General features: G+C 41.1%; 1 pseudogene; it reads left to right on the top strand.

Moving 5' to 3' along the window:
• The window catches only part of LOC117453972 (E3 ubiquitin/ISG15 ligase TRIM25-like), a 50,538-nt pseudogene extending 39,481 nt beyond the window's left edge, over nt 1-11,057 (top strand).
• The last annotated feature ends 7,394 nt before the right edge of the window (nt 11,058-18,451 follow it).

The raw sequence follows: 18,451 nt of genomic DNA, 5'->3' as shown, positions 1-18,451 counted from the left end.
GCTATCGTGTCAGTAGCGGGACCTTAGCATATATATATATAGGATGTATATACAATATATACAAATACACAATATTGGACACAGACTATAAAGGGCACACAGTTTCATTCACTAATGAAAGTCAAACACATGTTTGTTTCCACTGTTTTATCGTGTGCCTGTCGCGATAAGCAATTCATTGACTTATCGTACAATAAATCAAAATGAACTCGATAAATTGCCATCTACATGAGGATGTGACTAGCAGCTTGAAAGGATGGACTTGAATTATTATTATATATTATCATTATGTCAGGGTCTAAAATGGTCATACAACGGTGCCGACAATATTATCGTTTATCAAAATCATTTCCGGGAAAATGTATCCAACAAAATTAATTATCGCGAGAGGCCTATACATGAAACACACACACACACACACACACACACACACACACACACACACACACACACACACACACACACACACACACACACACACACACACACACACACACACACACACACACACACACACACACACACACACACACACACACACACACACACACACACACACACACACACACACACACACACTTACTCCAAACGGCCAAATATATGAATGAACACTCTCTCACTCTCATCTACTCTATTTTGGCCGAGTAGAACAATAAGCAGCAGACTTTTACTTTGTTCTCCTGGACCTTAGATCTGCGCATGCGCAATACGGGGCGGGGATTGACCAACCGGCTCCCACTGCTCTGCTGTCTGTTGACGTTGTTAAGAGTGGTGGGGGCGGGGAGGGAGCGCATCGACAGCTTGAGCAGCTGTCAACTCAACATTGTAAATAACCAACCAAAAACGATCGCCGGCTCGTCTTGTTTTTGGGGTGAGAATAGTTTGGGCAGCGTGTGAGCGTGAGATTGAGAGTGAGAGCGTGAGAGTTAATGATCCATGCAATTATTTAATATGAGTTTAATTGTGAATCAGGACTTAATACATACATACTGTAGTGTAGTTGTATCATGAATAAACACATTTCATGACTGTGAAAAGCAAAGCTGGTGGGTTATTCAGTCTGCACGCTAATGTTACCGTTAGCTTGCCAGCTACAGCATCTCGCAACTTTTCAGGAAAAAAATAGCCTACATTTCAAAAGCAAATGAACGTGTCAAGACATACAGATCGTGTCATCTTATTTAATTGCCAGTTAAATAGCAACTCTGTGTGTTATTGTAGCTGGTTACAGGTACATGTGACCATTAGCTTCACAGCTAGCTAGTAGGCTACACAGTAATCGAACTGTAGCTCTCGCACAGTGCAGGATTGTTGGATAACAAAGAGCCTATAATACATACAACTATTTTAATTAAAAGTTGTTGAAACACAGGAGTCAATACACACTGTTTGTGACAACTTATTTAATGGGCTTTCTTGACAGTGGCAGCCCATTTTGAAGTGAGAGACATCTTCTGTTGCAGACTGTAAATCCAACATTTTTGACTGCCATTAAAGTAAAACATAAATATCTGTATGTAGCCCTTACATCAGGGGGGTCAAACTCAATTTCATGGCGGGCCACATCAGCATTATGGTTGCACTCAAAGGGCCGGTTGTAGCTATATAAATATACATATATAAATATATATAAAATGATGTATTATATTACATTATTGCCTCTGTATTTGATTATTATCGGAGAGGGTATAATGACTTCATAATTAACTAGTCTGAAAGCAGAAGTCTGGGGGAAATAATTGCAACCAATTGCAAGTCCCTTCAGTGCGCATGTCACAAAATGAGATGCATTGTGGGACATGTAGTATATGGGCAATGTGCTTCTGTAAAGTGGCATGTAACCGTATAATAAACGTATTCTATTCTTTGCGAGCTCTTGAGGGCCGCATAAAATGAAGTCGCGGGCCGTATTTGGCCCCCGGGCCTTGAGTTTGACACCCCTGCCTTACATGGTTTGGGTTACATATAGTCCTTGCAGGATTGCTGCTGTTTCAAGCTTGTTTCTTTGTGGTTGATTACCCTTTGTTTTGATCAGCATCAGCTCAAAGTATCACATTTGAAAAAAGCAAAATCTGAGGTTCCTTCTGATTATATCTACATGCTGCCTCTATTGCTCCTACTGTCTGTAACCCTCCTTCCATCAGGGCAGGTTTACGACGCAGGTGTGTTGAGTGGTTTTGTAATCGTTGCTTCATTTACAACATTAATATCTATAGACTGAATCACTGAACGTTTTCTCCGGCTTCCATTGTGTCACGTCCACAAGCTGCCACATTCATCACGGCCGCCACGCCGTCACTGTCACTCAGGTATGTTGATAGCTGGCATCAGTGACTATTTGTGTTAGATGAGTTTTAATGGGTGTTTCAAACTGTAATTTATGGCCACTTGTCACGACTAGTTTACACTTCCAAATGCCAGAGCCTCCCTCCCCTCCGTCTGAGAAAGAAAATGCCTTCTGCTACAATCATCGACTCATCTAGCAGCTAAAATACCTGTTATTATCCTCAACAGGTATGAAGACCGACAACCCAGTTTCCCTCCTCGCACACCTTCCCTAATTTCCATCTTTCAAAAGAGTGCAAACATCCCACCGTGCTGTACTCGCTCGAGGTGTGCCGTCTGTCCATCTGTCTGGAGGTTTACTACCAGGCCTCGTCTGTCTGCCTAAAGATATCATTATGTTCACCTCTCCTTCCTGAAAGGGGTCTGCGCCACACTTTGAAGAACACAAGGAGGACTTGGTACATGCCACCAAACAGTGTAATGTTGGTCCGCCTTAAACGTGTTTGTGATATATGAAAATGTCCCCGATAGGAATTTGTTTAATTGGTGTGTGAACATATTTACGAGTTTGCCAACCTATATATACACACACACACACACACACACACACACACACACACACACACACACACACACACACACACACACACACACACACACACACACACACACACACACACACACACACACACACACACACACACACACACACACACACACACACACACACACACACACACACACACACACACACACACACACACACACACACACACACACACACACACACACACACACACACACCCCTCCCTGTATGTGTGAGGCCTGAACGGAGCTAGTTAGCCGTTAGCTCAGGGGAATCGGCTGACGTCATCATCAGTGCATCTCAAGTCACCGCTTGAAGTCCCTCTGATAAAACAAACAATATCTGTATTTACTTCTACACGAGAAAATAATCGATAATTGCCTTAATTTTGTACACACACACACACACACACACACACACACACACACACACACACACACACACACACACACACACACACACACACACACACACACACACACACACACACACACACACACACACACACACACACACACACACACACACACACACACACACACACACACACACACACTATCCCCAACGGTTACTGTAAATTATTTCTGATTCTGAATCCTCGTGCAGATCAAGTAAGCTAGCTATCCTATGTGTAGTCACCGAGTAGCTACAGCTTTTGTATAGCTTAGTATTATACACACAACACACACACATGCTTGTCCAACTACTACCCATGCATCGTCAATAGCTATAATGACTGTGTGTGAGTAAGCTAGCTGTATGTTGTATTTTATGCCCTTCTATGTATTTGTTTAATATGCAACTCGACCGTATACACATGAAGTAGAGGGTCGCTGCTGTTTTACCGTAATGCACATCAAGTTCACATTGTGTACTGGGAGTCGTGTTCATGCTCAGCGTGGGGGAAACTTCTGGAGCAATGGAGAGTCAGGACTCAGGTGCGGCTTTCACACCAGCGCGTTTCCCTTTCGAGCTCCGAGCGGGAGCTTTTCTGGTTCAGCTCCGGTTTCCCTTTTCTGCTCACACCGTCGAAAGCTGCCGCTGCTGCGTCATGACGCCACCGTTTACGTGCCTGCTTCATAAAATCCAAACCGCGCGGAAATCCCTCACATCGACAACAATGGCCGATTGTATTGAAGCGCTGTTCGCTTTGGTTATCCTCTTACGAAACGAAACGGAAAGCACCGGACGACTTTACAAGGGACGACTTTACAAACATCACATGCGAAATGCAAGACTTCTTTGTGGTCCTCAGCATCTACTTCAACGACGAATCTGCCCCCGCCTCGACGTAAGAGAGACGTAAGCCACGCCGCCTCTTAGCTCCGAAGCTCTTGCCTCGAGACCGACCATTTTTTGGAGCTGGAAGTGAACCGGATTCCGGAGCTAAGAGGCGGCGCCTCTGCGGTGTGAACAGGAACAACCGGTACTTTCCAGGCTCCAGTTCCGAGCCGGAGCTGGAAACGCGTTGGCGTGAAAGGGGCAAGAGAGACACGAGGAGAGCTGGAGCTTTGATGGAAAACACTGACGGTTTATTTGGAGCTTCGGCCGGAGAATTCACACGACATGTCACGGGTCACGAGCTCACACCGCGGTTGCCAAACCAATTCTGAAGAACTCTTCTGCAGCTCGAGGTTTTAACTCGTTCGGAGTGTAATCACCATCCTTCATCAGCGAGACTAAAGCGACATGGACCCTGAATATATAGAGCTCTCGTCCATAGAAAGAACGTGCACCAAGGAACCTTCGTCCCTGAACAGTGAACGACCACATGGCGCTCGTGCTCGGTCACAGACTGGCAGCAACAATGCGCCCAAGCTGCCCCTCCTTAAGAGAGGTAGCAGCGATACCCAAGGCCGTAGACCTGTGCCGCGGGAGAGGAGACGGTGAGAGGAGACATGATGAACTGGGTCGAAGGTTGAATGCCTAAGCAGATGATTCCCTCAGCTTTATACAGAATATATTTTGTACATTTATTTACAGCCCTCCACTTTAAAATATAATGCACTGTCGTTTCTCATATATTGTTTTTTACTTATTGTCCTACATCTTTTAGCTCTTTAGGTAATTTTGTATGTTTACATTTGTGCTAAATAGTTGGTTAAAAATACTTTCTTATATGTTGTTTACATTTGCCCCACCATACACCAAAGCACATTCCTTGTGTGTGTAAACCTACCTGGTTCTGGTTCTGATTCTCACTGACGGGCGTTCCAGAGTGTCTTTGGGGGGAGGTGGGAGGTGGGAAAGGGGAGGAGGGTCGGATCTTATCTGATCCAGACCACTTTAGGAAGACACCTGTGGCATCCAGGACGATATATTACCCCCTAAGTAGCCGTAACCCCCCCCCCAGGTTCAGTGTTGGAGCTGGGCTGTCAGACAGCTGCAGGCAGGAAGTGAAGCCGACAGGAGGGAACGCCTTTTATTTATGGAGCCCTGAAACGAGGAGATTTAACGAGGATGAGTTTCAGAGAGCGAAGGTGATCAGGTTCAGAATCGAGAAAGATGAGAGAGAGAGAAAAGACGAGAGGAAGTCAAAACAACCGCGCAAAGTTAGTCAATCTAATTAAGTTTGACTTCTTCGGCTTCTTCTCATGAACCACTTCAGCGTGTTGCTCCGTGCCCAGCTGGGATGATCCGATCTGTATCCAGTGTTTAATCATTTCAACACTTTGCTGCCTACTTGTGGCTTGTTATATATAAGAAACAGTACAGGAATAAACACACAGCTTTAGTGTGTTGTACAAATATCCAATACATTCTACAAAAGTCTGTTTTAATTAATGGTGTCTTGTACACTTTAAATATCTTGCAGGCAGACGGGGAAGGATTTGTAATCACGTTTTCAATGCACCTTGTATCAAATGTGGACAATATATATAAGTACATCGTGGGTTTGATTACAATCGGATGTAAAAACTTCAACATGTTTCACATTTGTTTGGGCTTGAAGTGCATTTGAGTCAACGCCAAATGTACATTTTTCCATCTGAACGGAAATACCTTGACATTTGAAGTGTTTAATCAAAAAGGAACATCGAGACGCGGTGATGCAAAATGCAGCCTTTGGATGTTTCTCAGATGTTCTGGCAGAAGCATCAACCTTCACATCATCTAACCTCGTCCATCGCTTGGTTTGGATTCACGATTTGTATCGTGTAGTTCCAGAGTTCTTTCAATTAGGGACCAATGTATACGTCAAAGCCTTATTTTACATTTTTAAAGTACTTGGCGACAATTCAAATAATTGATAATGGAGTTATTGTATTAGTGATAATGTTGAGGTTTGAACTAAACAAACATCACAAGCGCTATCAAAATCCCGTATACTAAAAGTAGAAGTACTCGGAACTAGTACTTGAGTAAAAGTAGAAGTACTCAGATCTTGCACTTGAGTAAAAGTAGAAGTAATTAGATCTTGTACTTCAGTAAAAGTAGAAGTACTCAGATCTTGCACTTGAGTGAAAGTAGAAGTACTCAGATATTGTACTTGAGTAAAAGTAGAAGTACTCAGATCTTGCATTTGAGTACAAGAAGAAGTACTCAGATCTTGCACTTGAGTACAAGTAGAAGTACTCAGATCTTGTACTTGAGTAAAAGTAGAAGTACTCAGATCTTGCACTTGAGTAAAAGTAGAAGTACTCAAATCTTGCACTTGAGTAAAAGTAGAAGTACTCAGATCTTGCACTTGAGTAAAAGTAGAAGTACTCAGATCTAGTACTTGAGTAAAAGTAGAAGTACTCAAATCTTGCACTTGAGTAAAAGTAGAAGTACTCAGATCTTGCACTTGAGTAAAAGTAGAAGTACTCAGATCTTGTACTTCAGTAAAAGTAGAAGTACTCAAATCTTGCACTTGAGTAAAAGTAGAAGTACTCAAATCTTGCACTTGAGTAAAAGTAGAAGTACTCAGATCTTGCACTTGAGTAAAAGTAGAAGTACTCAGATCTAGTACTTGAGTAAAAGTAGAAGTACTCAGATCTAGTACTTGAGTAAAAGTAGAAGTACTCAGATCTAGTACTTGAGTAAAAGTAGAAGTACTCAGATCTTGTACTTGAGTAAAAGTAGAAGTACTCAGATCTAGTACTTGAGTAAAAGTAGAAGTACTCAGATCTTGTACTTGAGTAAAAGTAGAAGTACTCAGATAGATAGATACTTTATATGGAAAATTCCTTTGTTCCCGAAGCATCATTAAGGTGGGTTCTGGGTCATTGTAGAGACATTTGTCACTTTACCACAATTTTAACAAAGAAAAAAGTGGATTTTTTAAGGTTATTTCTACTTAATTTAATCCATAATACACATTTATTTGGGCTTTCACCATCTAAGGAGACCGCATTTATTAAATTGACTTTATTCTGTATCGAGGACTTGACACTAAGAGATTGAGGTCATAAACCGATCAGGAAAATGTTTACAGAGGTAATAAATCAAGTGAGAATTAGGGTAATGTTTTCATAGACTTCTATACAATCAGACTTCAGATTGTTGCCCCCTGCTGGAGAAGTGTTTACATTGCGGTAATAGATCTGAATACTTCCTGATAGATAATCCTTAAGAGCCTTTGTAAGAAGCGCGCTGAGCCCTTAAACTGGCTGTTGGTTTAGCATCTGATCTAATCTGACCTCGTCCATCGCTTACTCTGGTCTGGAAGCTGATCTGAGATCTGACCTGTCAGCTTTCTCTTTGATCCACTGATCTTACCTGCTCCGAGGATGTTTATTCCTCACCTAAAGTGTTGACAGGTATCATGAGGAGGGGTGTGTGTGTGTGTGTGTGTGTGTGTGTGTGTGTGTGTGTGTGTGTGTGTGTGTGTGTGTGTGTGTGTGTGTGTGTGTGTGTGGTGTGTGTGTGTGTGTGTGTGTGTGTGTGTGTGTGTGTGGTGATAGACACTCCCTTTGTCTCCAGGTGCGTGTTGCTGAGGGACATTCATGCATTTCTTCTCATTTCTACATCAGTGTGTTGCTCTGCTCTCACATGATTGCCCAAATGTGTGTGTGTGCAGGTAAAGGTGTGTGTGGTGTGTGTGTGTGTGTGTGTGTGTGTGTGTGTGTGTGTGTGTGTGTGTGTGTGTGTGTGTGTGTGTGTGTGTGTGTGTGTGTGTGTGTGTGTGTGTGTGTGGTGTGTGTGTGTGTGTGTGTGTGTGTGTGTGTGTGTGTGTGTGTGTGTGTTGGGTATGCCCATGGGCTCTTCCTGTAGCAGCGTAAGTTTCCACCCCCCCTGAAAGGCCCGGGGACCTTACAGGCTTTAACTGAGGCCATAACAGCTCCCCAGTGAAGACAATTAGCTGCTAAACGCCTCCCCGCTCGCTGCTGTTTGTTTACCTGTCTGCCGTGTTTTTGCTTTTGTTTGTCCGTGTCCGTGTTTAACCGTGCAGCAACGTCCGGATACACGGCGAAGAATAGAGGAAAAACAAGTTTTGTTGACAGCATCATCCATCAGCATCTTCAACTTAATGCATGTGCGTCACTTGCGTTTCCACCGTCCGCATTTCAGTCAGTTGGAAGGGCGTTCCCTGTTTTCACGATAGAGGTCATTGCTGGAAGATAATATAATAATAATATGTAAAGAAATTGCAGCAGAAGAAAAATATATTTGACTTAATTAAATGTAGGAATACATAAGTGTAGAAATACTTGCCAGCTTCAAAATATACTTGATTTGAAGTTCAAAAGTATGTGAATCAAATCTGCTTAAAGTACTGATTGAACTGAAAGTACTTTTTTAAGCAGAAGATTAATTATATAATTACAATATAAGATCATTATTAATGCATTTATCACTTTAATGTATAAGTTTAAAAAATAATAAATGTACAAACACATGATCTTCTATTTAAGTAATCTTCTTTTAGATACATGTTTCTCTTTGATTTAAGTACATTATTAATTTAAGTGTAAGTTTGAATACAAATAAACAAAAAAATGCAACTAAATTCAAAATTAAAAATGTTCAAACTGACATGCATTTTTGGATATATAATATTAAAAAATGTGGATTTAATCTCAAGACAAATGGAACAAAAGCCCGTTATAATCTTTATTCTGACTCATGGACGTCTGTGGGCTTGTCTGTAAAAACCTCGGCTACATATTGAAATTTTCGTTTTTAGCACAAAGACGAGGAGGTCATTTTCACGTTGATCCGTGTGGCGTTCAGGGTCCTGCCGAGACACATCGTGGATCAGAGACCCCGTAAACACCCGCTGAGTGTCCGGCTGCGCGGATATAATATACATCATGAGGTGTTATTCTATAATTCAGTCATATTTTCTTATTTGGCAGAGAGTAGCTTGTGAGGAGTTCACACACAGAGACATTCAAGGACACTTTAGGGAGGAAACATATTTTAAACACTGGAAATAGATTCAGAGTTTTAAAGTAAAGTGGTTTATATAACCTAATAATGTTCATTACTTCTAAGCATTTATAAAAAGGAAGAAGGGACAAGGAAAGGAAGATGGAAGGAAAGAAAGAAAATAACAAACCAGCCAAGGATGGACAAAAAGAAGGAAGGATGAAATTAAAGATAGAAGGGAAGCCAGAAGGAAAGGAAGCAGATAGGAAGACACAAGAAAGAAAGAAAGAAAGGAAGGAAAGGAAGAAGAGAAGAAGGAAAGGAAGTATAAATGAAGAAATAAGAAAGAAAAAAGGGACCAAAGAAGGAAGGAAAGATAAAAACATAGGAGTTATGAAGGAAGAAAGAAACTAGGAAGTAAGGAAGCAAGAAAGAAGGAAGAAAGAAACATCCCACTAAGGTAGAAAGGAAGGATGGAAGGAAGGAAGGATAGGTGGACAGTAGGAAGGAGGGAAATGAAGAATGAAGATAAAAAGGAAGGAAGGGAAGAACCAAGGAAGGTGGGAAGGAAAGAACAACCAGACTTAAGAAGAAAACTAGCAAGGTAGGAAGCAAGACACCAAGGAAGAAGGAAGAAACAAAACCACTAAGGTAGGAAGGATGGATGGGAGGAAAGAAAGAGCACTACTAAAAGGGAAGGAATGAAGTAAGGATAGAAAGAAGAAATTAAGAACCAGGAAAGAAATCAAGGAAGCAAACAGAGAAGAACCAAGGAAGGAAGGAAAGCAGGTAGGAAAAGAAAGAACAACCCTCAAAAAGGGAGGAAGGGAGGAGATATGAAAGGAAGAAGAGAAGGAAGGAAGAAAGGGAAGACCAACCCTGTGAGGAAAGAACAACCAAAGAAACTAGGAAGAAAGGAAGAAACCCTCTAACAAAAGGAAGGAAGGATGGACAGAAAGAAAGAATGGACTTCAAAAAGGAAGGAAGGAATAGTATAAATAAGAAAGGCAGGAAGTTAAGAAGCGACCAAGGCAGGAAGGAAGGAAAGATGGAAGGAAGAAAGAACGAGCCAAGGTGGAAAGGATGGGAAGAAAATACCAAGGAAGGAAGGAACAAAGAACCTAAGATGGTAGGAAGGAAAAAAGAAGGAACCAAGGAAGGAAGGAAATAAGACAAGCATAAAGGAAGGAATGGAAGAACAAAAACAAAGAAGGAAGGAAGGACTGAACAAGGTAGGTAGGAAGAAAGAAAGTACCAAGAAAGGAAGGAACAAATAACCTAAGATGGTAGGAAGGAAGAAAGAAGGAACCAAGGAAGGAAAGAAATAACACAAGCATAAAGGAATGAATGGAAGAACACAACAAAGAAGGAACTATAGGGAAGGAAGGACTGAACAAGGTAGGTAGGAAGAAAGAAAGTACCAAGGAAGGGTAGAACAAATAAAGAATTTAAAAACAGAAAAACTCATTAAGGTTGTAAGGAAAGGAGGGTTGCTGCTCTGTATCCTTGGTAGGACAGCTCAAACTCTCCTTGTTCCACGTAATATCGTTTCTATAAGGAAAGAGAAACAGGAACGTTTTAAAAGTAGTATTTGTACGCTTCCCTTTGACTGCCTGTAATTACCCAGATAGTTTTTGACGACAGAAACGCAGTCGGACGACATTCAGGAAACTCTCGTGAAGACATTGCAGGACGTCTGTCAGAACGAGAGCTTCCTCAGATCTGAAGACCATTCTCTGACACTCACTCAGCGTTTGTGATTCTGCTCGGAGAGGAAATGAGCGAAGTGTCGACAGATCTGAACCCTCTGAAGTATTCTGGAGGTAATTTGCTGTCAGTGAGGCGAGTGAAGTACGAAGGAGAGTTTTTAAACAAGCCGCACGTACTGTAAGTCGATTTCAGAGGAGGAAGAAGTAAGTAGAAGTAAAACAATACGACAGAGTAGAAATACTTTAAGGATTAAATCAGGGGTGTCAAACTCAAATACACAGTGGGCCAAAATTAAAAAATGGGTGCTAGTCGAGGGCCGGACTGGTTCAATGTTTATTGCAGAACGTATTGACATGAACTTATTGCACGTATTAAACCTGGAACTAACAAAGCTTCAATTATTGCCTACAAAAAAATTAGGCACCACAAAGAGAAAACCAATCATGACCTTGCACCCGTCTCATCTCGGGTGCAAGGTCATCAATGTTTGGGGTCGGGCTCTGAGAGGAGGAGACCCTCAGGATGGAGTGAAGGTGTGCGTGTAATATACCGGCAGGCCAGATCTAAAAGGAATTCAACATTATCCTGCGGGCCGAAATTAAATCCACCACGGGCCTGATTTGGCCCCCGGGCCTTGGGTTTGACACATGTGGATTAAAACATACTACCACCAAAACTAGCTAAAGTAAAGTAGCTCATTCTGAAGGATGGAATATCTACGGAAGATGATTCGGGCCAGAAAATTATGAAAAAAAAGTATATATTTCTTTGCATTTAAAAATAAATGTTGAGGATAGTCAACGTTTTCGTAGTGCAAGGACTTCTTAACAATTTAGGGAAATAAAAAGGTTGAAACCAACTAGGAAGGAAGGAATGATGACAGGAAAGTAAGAACAAACCTCAAAAAGGAAGTAAGGAATGAAAGATGGAAAGAAGAAAGGAAGAAAGATAAGAACAAACCAACAAAGGAAGGATTGATGAAAGGAAGGAAGGACAGACGCTAAGATGCAGGAAAAATGAAGGAGAGGAGACAAAAAGGACAGGAAGAACCAAGAGATACATATAGGAAGGAACGAAAGAAGGGACCAAGCAAGGAAGGTAGGAATGAACAAAGAAACGATAGGAAGATAGGAAACAAGAAAGAAAATAAAGAAGGAACAAACCAACTAAAGTAGGAAGGAAGGATGACAGGAAAGTAAGAACAAACCTCAAAAAGGAAGCAAGGAATGAAAGATGGAAGGAAGAAAGATAAGAACAAACAAAGGAAGGACAGACGGTAAGAAACAAGATAAAAAGGAAGGAGAGGAGACAAAAAGGAAAGGAAGAACCAAGAGAGACATATAGGAAGGAAAGAAAGAAGGAAAGGAATGAAGGAAGCAAGAAAGACAAGAACAAACCAACAAAGGAAGGATTGATGAAAGGAAGGAAGGACAGACGGTAAGAAACAGGATAAAAAGGAAGGAGAGGAGACAAAAAGGAAAGGAAGAACCAAGAGAGACATATAGGAAGGAAAGAAAGAAGGGACCAAGCAAGGAAGGTAGGAAACAAGAAAGAAAATAAAGGAGGAAGACACAAACCAACTAGAGTAGGAAGGAAGGAAAGAAGCAGCAAACTACGAAAGGAAGAAAGGAAGAATGAACCAAGGAGGAAACCAAGGAAGGAAGGAAAGAATGTACCACTTGGACTTTGCATAGTGCCAGGTGTAATACAAATATAAAGAAACAAGGATGTTTTTTTCATGAACTTGCAGAATGAAATGGGGCATTTCAGAAATTAAAGCTGTTTTGAAAATAAATTTCAAATTTCGAGAGTAAAATGGAAAGAATAATAACTTATCAGATTTAAAGATATATATTATATTTTGTAGAATTGTTGCATCAGGGTCAGGTTTTTTCTCCACCTTTAGAGATGCAGCTATAAAGTGCTTTACAAAAATTAAACCATATATAATTACAATAGTTGGGGAATCATGTCCCCTGCAGGTCCTCCTTCGCCCGCTGACCGGCGGACCGGCCCTGAGCAGCGGCCGCTCTCTCCCTGAGCAGCGGCCGCTCTCTCCCTGAGCAGCGGCTGCCTTAGCAAGGCGTTGTTGCTGCCAGTTTGTGACCGGGAAACTCTCGGTCAGATAGTTAGTGTTGTGGGCAGGGCCGGTCCTGACCATTTTAGCTGGCGCCCCCCCCACCCAAAATGCAGACACTCACTATGATTCGCACATGCATGGTTGTGGCATGACCACAAAAACAAAGATATTGACACAAGATGTGTGCAACTGTATTTAGTTTCCTATCCATTTGAACATGATTTAAGTGGGGGGGGGGGTTCCAGGGGCATGCACCCCGATAAGACTTTTTTTTTTATATTGAAGTTAAAAGCATCAATCTGGTGCACTTTGAGAGCAACATTAGGAGATATGGATACATCTCTCAACACCCAGATGAAACAGAACTGTAAACAGATTTTCTTTTTCTTTATGGATATTTTACAAATCACTCCCCTTTCAAACTGTATTCTTGTTTATTAATAACAACTTTTTTGTACTGTCAGTATTTTATACCTGTTTTTCACCTGTTCTCTTTTTTTTTTATAACTATAATGATCATATAAAGGTGTGCCTTTACCTCACTGAGCTGAGGTTATCAGAGCCTCTCAGTCTTTCAGGAGAGAGCTCTCTAAAGCTCTCCCCCTCGCAGCCGCTTACACAGTAAATTCCAATGCTAATAAAAGCACACAGAAGCTGTGTACGTTTTTTGGGAGTTTGATTTATTTTAAATGAATACAAATACAAAATTAAAACCTATAATTGCACACTAAAACCATTATTTCAAAAAAAGATCAATTTCACATAAACCTTTGGTTTTTACTGGGGCTGGGGCAGTTCAACGTGATTTTGGGGGTAGTTCTGTTAGTATAAGATAATAAGATGTACTTTGTTGATCCAAAATCGGGAAATTGTGTTTTTATGAAATTAAAAATATATATATATTTTTTTTGTAACTTTTTTTTTCTTTTCTTTTTTCGGCGCCCCCTATGGGTTGATGCGCCCTTAGCATTCGCCTATACTGCCTATGCCGAGGGCCGGCCCTGGTTGTGGGACACCTGGAACACATCCTTCTCAGGGTGGAGATGACCCCGAGCCATAAGCAACAACAAATGTGATTCAGTGTCCTCAGCTGTTTAGTCCATCTATTGAAGAATGTTGACTATTACTCTGAACGAGTTAAAACCTGGAGCCACAGGACGGGTCTTCAGAATGGATTGTGGCATCTCACCCGGGACATGTCTTCTCCGGCCGAAGCTCCAAATAGTGTTTGCCATCAAAGCTCCAGCTCTCCTCGTGTCTCTCCGAGTCCTGACTCCTATTGCTTCAGAAGTGTCCCCCGCAGCAATATGGTATATTTGTTGTTGTATGTACACTTTTAATAAATGAAGTTGAAGTATTTAATTAAAGCAGGTGGTGTGGGTCAGTTATCGTAAAGTGAACACTTGTTACTGTCGTGCTCGACAGATTTGTGAGTGCAGCGCGAAGTCTGTAATTGACTGGAAATTCTTGAAAATCAACGTTTTGATTTAAGCGGGGACTCCCTGGTTTCCCCTCAGGACCCCGACCTGTCACTCAGCGTTGATTAAACGGTAATTTATGTGTTGTTGTGGAGGACAAATTGCTGCAGGAGGTGCACCATTAGCTAAACTGCATTTCACAGCGACGTGTTTTCACCTGCAGCTCAACTATGCCAACAATGTCAAAACTCAGACAGAGACACAGTGTGGGGGGGGTAGTTTTATAGAAGGGGGGTGAGGGGGTGAGGGGGGGCTGGCTGTATAAAGGGGGAGAGAGTAATCATGAACAATGTACACATACTGTACATAGATATTGCAGCCACTAACTCTACTCTATATATTACTTTTAATTGCAAGCCACTGTACTGAATTTGTATTTATATATATATATATATATGTTACACTAGGGTTTGTATATTAGTAAGTATTATGTATATTTGATAATTCCAGAAACAGGTTTATCTCTAGGTAGGTTGACACATACGAGGAATATGTTTTTACATTAATAATGCTTATCTTTACTTTATTCTTAATTTGTAATAATTGACTACTGATTGAGTAGTTTTTTTTTACATTTATCAAATACATTTCGTATTCACCGTTCATCAACTTTACCTTTCAAATACATCCTTAAAATGTTATATTGTTCTTATATTTGTTGGATATTTTATATATTTTTTGGACATTTTTACACAACATTTTCAGGCTTTTTTTCCTGAATTGGGGAATGTATATCCGTTAGTACTTTTATTGTCTTGCAGATGGCTCATTCATTTGTGCCCGAAGGTTTGTTTCCTCTCCTCCTTCAGGTGAAATGAAGAAGCTCCTTCATAACAAAAAGCGCAGCGCCCCCGTGTGGCTGAACGCTGAATTACACGCATCACACTTACGAGCAACACAACAGAGCTTTTAATTAAGAAAGTAAAAACGATTGAACTACTTATACTATAAATACTGTTTAATGTCTTTATACACTTTACCCTCTGCAGATATGTTATATTTCACATACAGTATATTTAGGGGAACATTGTCCTTTTTCCCCAGACATGTATTCCTTTTCAGTTAGCATCTGTTTTTAGACAATGTTTTCTCTTTTATGCGAATTCTCTGTCATTATAAATTATTTTTAACTAGGTTTGTGTCTCTTTGAGGTCATTATGCATCCATGTTAAGTCATTTGTGGTTAAAAATGTGCGTGTGTTTTTGTTATTGTACATGTATTGGTGCTGGTTTCCTCTTTAGAGTTATTTTATGTTGTAATGTCTTGGTTTTTGTGTCTATTTTCAGTCATTAAGCACCCCTTGTGGTTGCTTTCTAGCATTTGTACATCATTTTAATGTTAATGTCTGTACTTAAAGCAGCTGATGAGTTATGTTTTCCCTGCGTCTGCTCCCTCAGTGTTTTATTAGTCATGTTAGTGAACATTTCATGCTTTCATGCCTCCAGTTTATCTCTTATTCTTTGCTAATTGCTCCATAACAGAAGCATAAACCCTCAACACTCATTAACAAAGGCTGAAAATTAAGTGTTGGCGCCACATCTGCTCCCGAGCCCTCAGCGTCTGTAAATATGTGCGAACGTCTCGGAGTTATTACAATACAATTTCCATTATCTTACATTACTGCAGAGGTACAAAAACGATCTTTAATCACAGAGTGGGGAAATGGAAAATTAGCACGAAGCTGCGGCGTTTCTATTTGTGGCAGCGGCGAGGTGTTTCATCGCAGTCACCTTAAGGTGAAAATTGCACCCTGGGGGAAACAGCTATGGTGGTGATGGAGGGGGGGGGGGGGGGGGGGGGGGGGAGTTCATCATCCCTTTGTCTTTGGATCGTCCCCAAAAACCACATCTGTACAACCAGAGCGGATCTGATTCTGCCTGTTGTTCATCTTTGCGTTGAGGTTTCATTTATTGATAAATGTTGATTTAAAAGGGACACTATTATTCTCAATTCAGGTGTTTATCAGTATGTAGTGTCTCTACTTTAAAGAGTCCTCTCCTGCTGATGTTCAGGTGTATATCAGTATGTAGTGTCTCTACTTTAAAGAGTCCTCTCCTGCTGATGTTCAGGTGTATATCAGTATGAAGTGTCTCTGCTTTAAAGAGTCCTCTCCTGCTGATGTTCAGGTGTATATCAGTATGTAGTGTCTCCTACTTTAAAGAGTCCTCTCCTGCTGATGTTCAGGTGTATATCAGTATGTAGTGTCTCTACTTTAAAGAGTCCTCTCCTGCTGATGTTCAGGTGTATATCAGTATGTAGTGTCTCTACTTTAAAGAGTCCTCTCCTGCTGATGTTCAGGTGTATATCAGTATGAAGTGTCTCTGCTTTAAAGAGTCCTCTCCTGCTGATGTTCAGGTGTATATCAGTATGTAGTGTCTCTACTTTAAAGAGTCCTCTCCTGCTGATGTTCAGGTGTATATCAGTATGTAGTGTCTCTACTTTAAAGAGTCCTCTCCTGCTGATGTTCAGGTGTATATCAGTATGTAGTGTCTCTGCTTTAAAGAGTCCTCTCCTGCTGATGTTCAGGTGTATATCAGTATGTAGTGTCTCTGCTTTAAAGAGTCCTCTCCTGCTGATGTTCAGGTGTATATCAGTATGTAGTGTCTCTGCTTTAAAGAGTCCTCTCCTGCTGATGTTCAGGTGTATATCAGTATGTAGTGTCTCTACTTTAAAGAGTCCTCTCCTGCTGATGTACAGGTGTATATCAGTATGTAGTGTCTCTACTTTAAAGAGTCCTCTCCTGCTGATGTTCAGGTGTATATCAGTATGTAGTGTCTCTACTTTAAAGAGTCCTCTCCTGCTGATGTTCAGGTGTATATCAGTATGTAGCATCTCTACATGTCTGCATGCTTTAATGTTCAAAAAGCTCTTTATTTCTCTCATACTGCAGCCCTTCTTTTCACCCTCTGTCTGAAACCAGAGCCCAGTCTGCTCCGATTGGTTAGCTGGCCCGCTCTGTTGTGATTAGTCAACCAGCTTAGAGATGTCCCGCCCCTTAGCCTATCACGGACAATGTGTTGGAGCGCTAGCCAATAGGAGCATGAGTGTTACAAAGGGATGTCACTATGTTACAGAAGGAAAGAAAGAGTGTGTGGGAGAGAAACTTTGCCTTTTCAGACCATTAACATGCACTAAAACCCACCAACACACTGCAGGAGAAAGGAGAACCCCTAAAAGCCCAATAGGGCCTTTTTAAGAGTTTGACAGGTCGGAAAAAATAAATAAATCACAAAATACATAATTTTTCTTTGGAGAATTATTTAAAAGACAGACAAACAAAATAAAAATACTTCCTGCTTCTTCCTCACTTCAACAGCAGGACAATCAAACATAATGATATACTTTTGTTAGTACATTTCCAAAAGAGCCTCCATCGTGGACAGCAAAGTAAACCCGTACTTTGCTGTCATCCTGTTGTGTTAAAGTTTAACGTTACAGTCGACGCATGTTTGGCCGATGCATCTCAAGTCACTGCCCAGCACAATCCCAGTAAAGACGAGATAATAAACAATAATAATAAGATAATGTTGAGATGTACCTAAATAAATACATACATTCAGATCGAATACATTTTGCAATATTTTCTTTGGAGGTATTTTAAAGATGCTCTTAAATCCAAAATAAAAAAAGCAGGCAAATAAAAACAACTTGAGACACGGTTGATGACAGTACAATAATGCAGCCGTGGTTTGCTGCGAACGTCTGTCACGGAGGTACGTCCTGCTCGACGCCGTCTGAAAAGCACCCGGAGGTTTTTTAATCCACTCTCTTTTAAATCAGTTATTGTTGAGACGTACGGTGGCCCGGGATTTTGAGGGGAGACGGGAGGGCTGCGATTCACTGTCCGCAGCCCTCCTGTCTGACCCTGTCAATATGGCATCTCCTGTGTAATGTATTGTGTATGAAATGTCCTATGTATGTCACAATCAGCTGTCTTAGGAAGTCATCATTGCATCCCCCCCCCCCCCCCCGTTACGTTTTGTTTAGTTGTTTGTTGGTACATGTGTTGTTGTATG

This window comes from Pseudochaenichthys georgianus, chromosome 10 (assembly GCF_902827115.2).
Source record: "Pseudochaenichthys georgianus chromosome 10, fPseGeo1.2, whole genome shotgun sequence".
Classification (NCBI taxonomy): domain Eukaryota; kingdom Metazoa; phylum Chordata; class Actinopteri; order Perciformes; family Channichthyidae; genus Pseudochaenichthys; species Pseudochaenichthys georgianus.
Note: the sequence above shows the minus strand (reverse complement) of the source record. Positions and strands in the feature narration are given on the sequence as shown.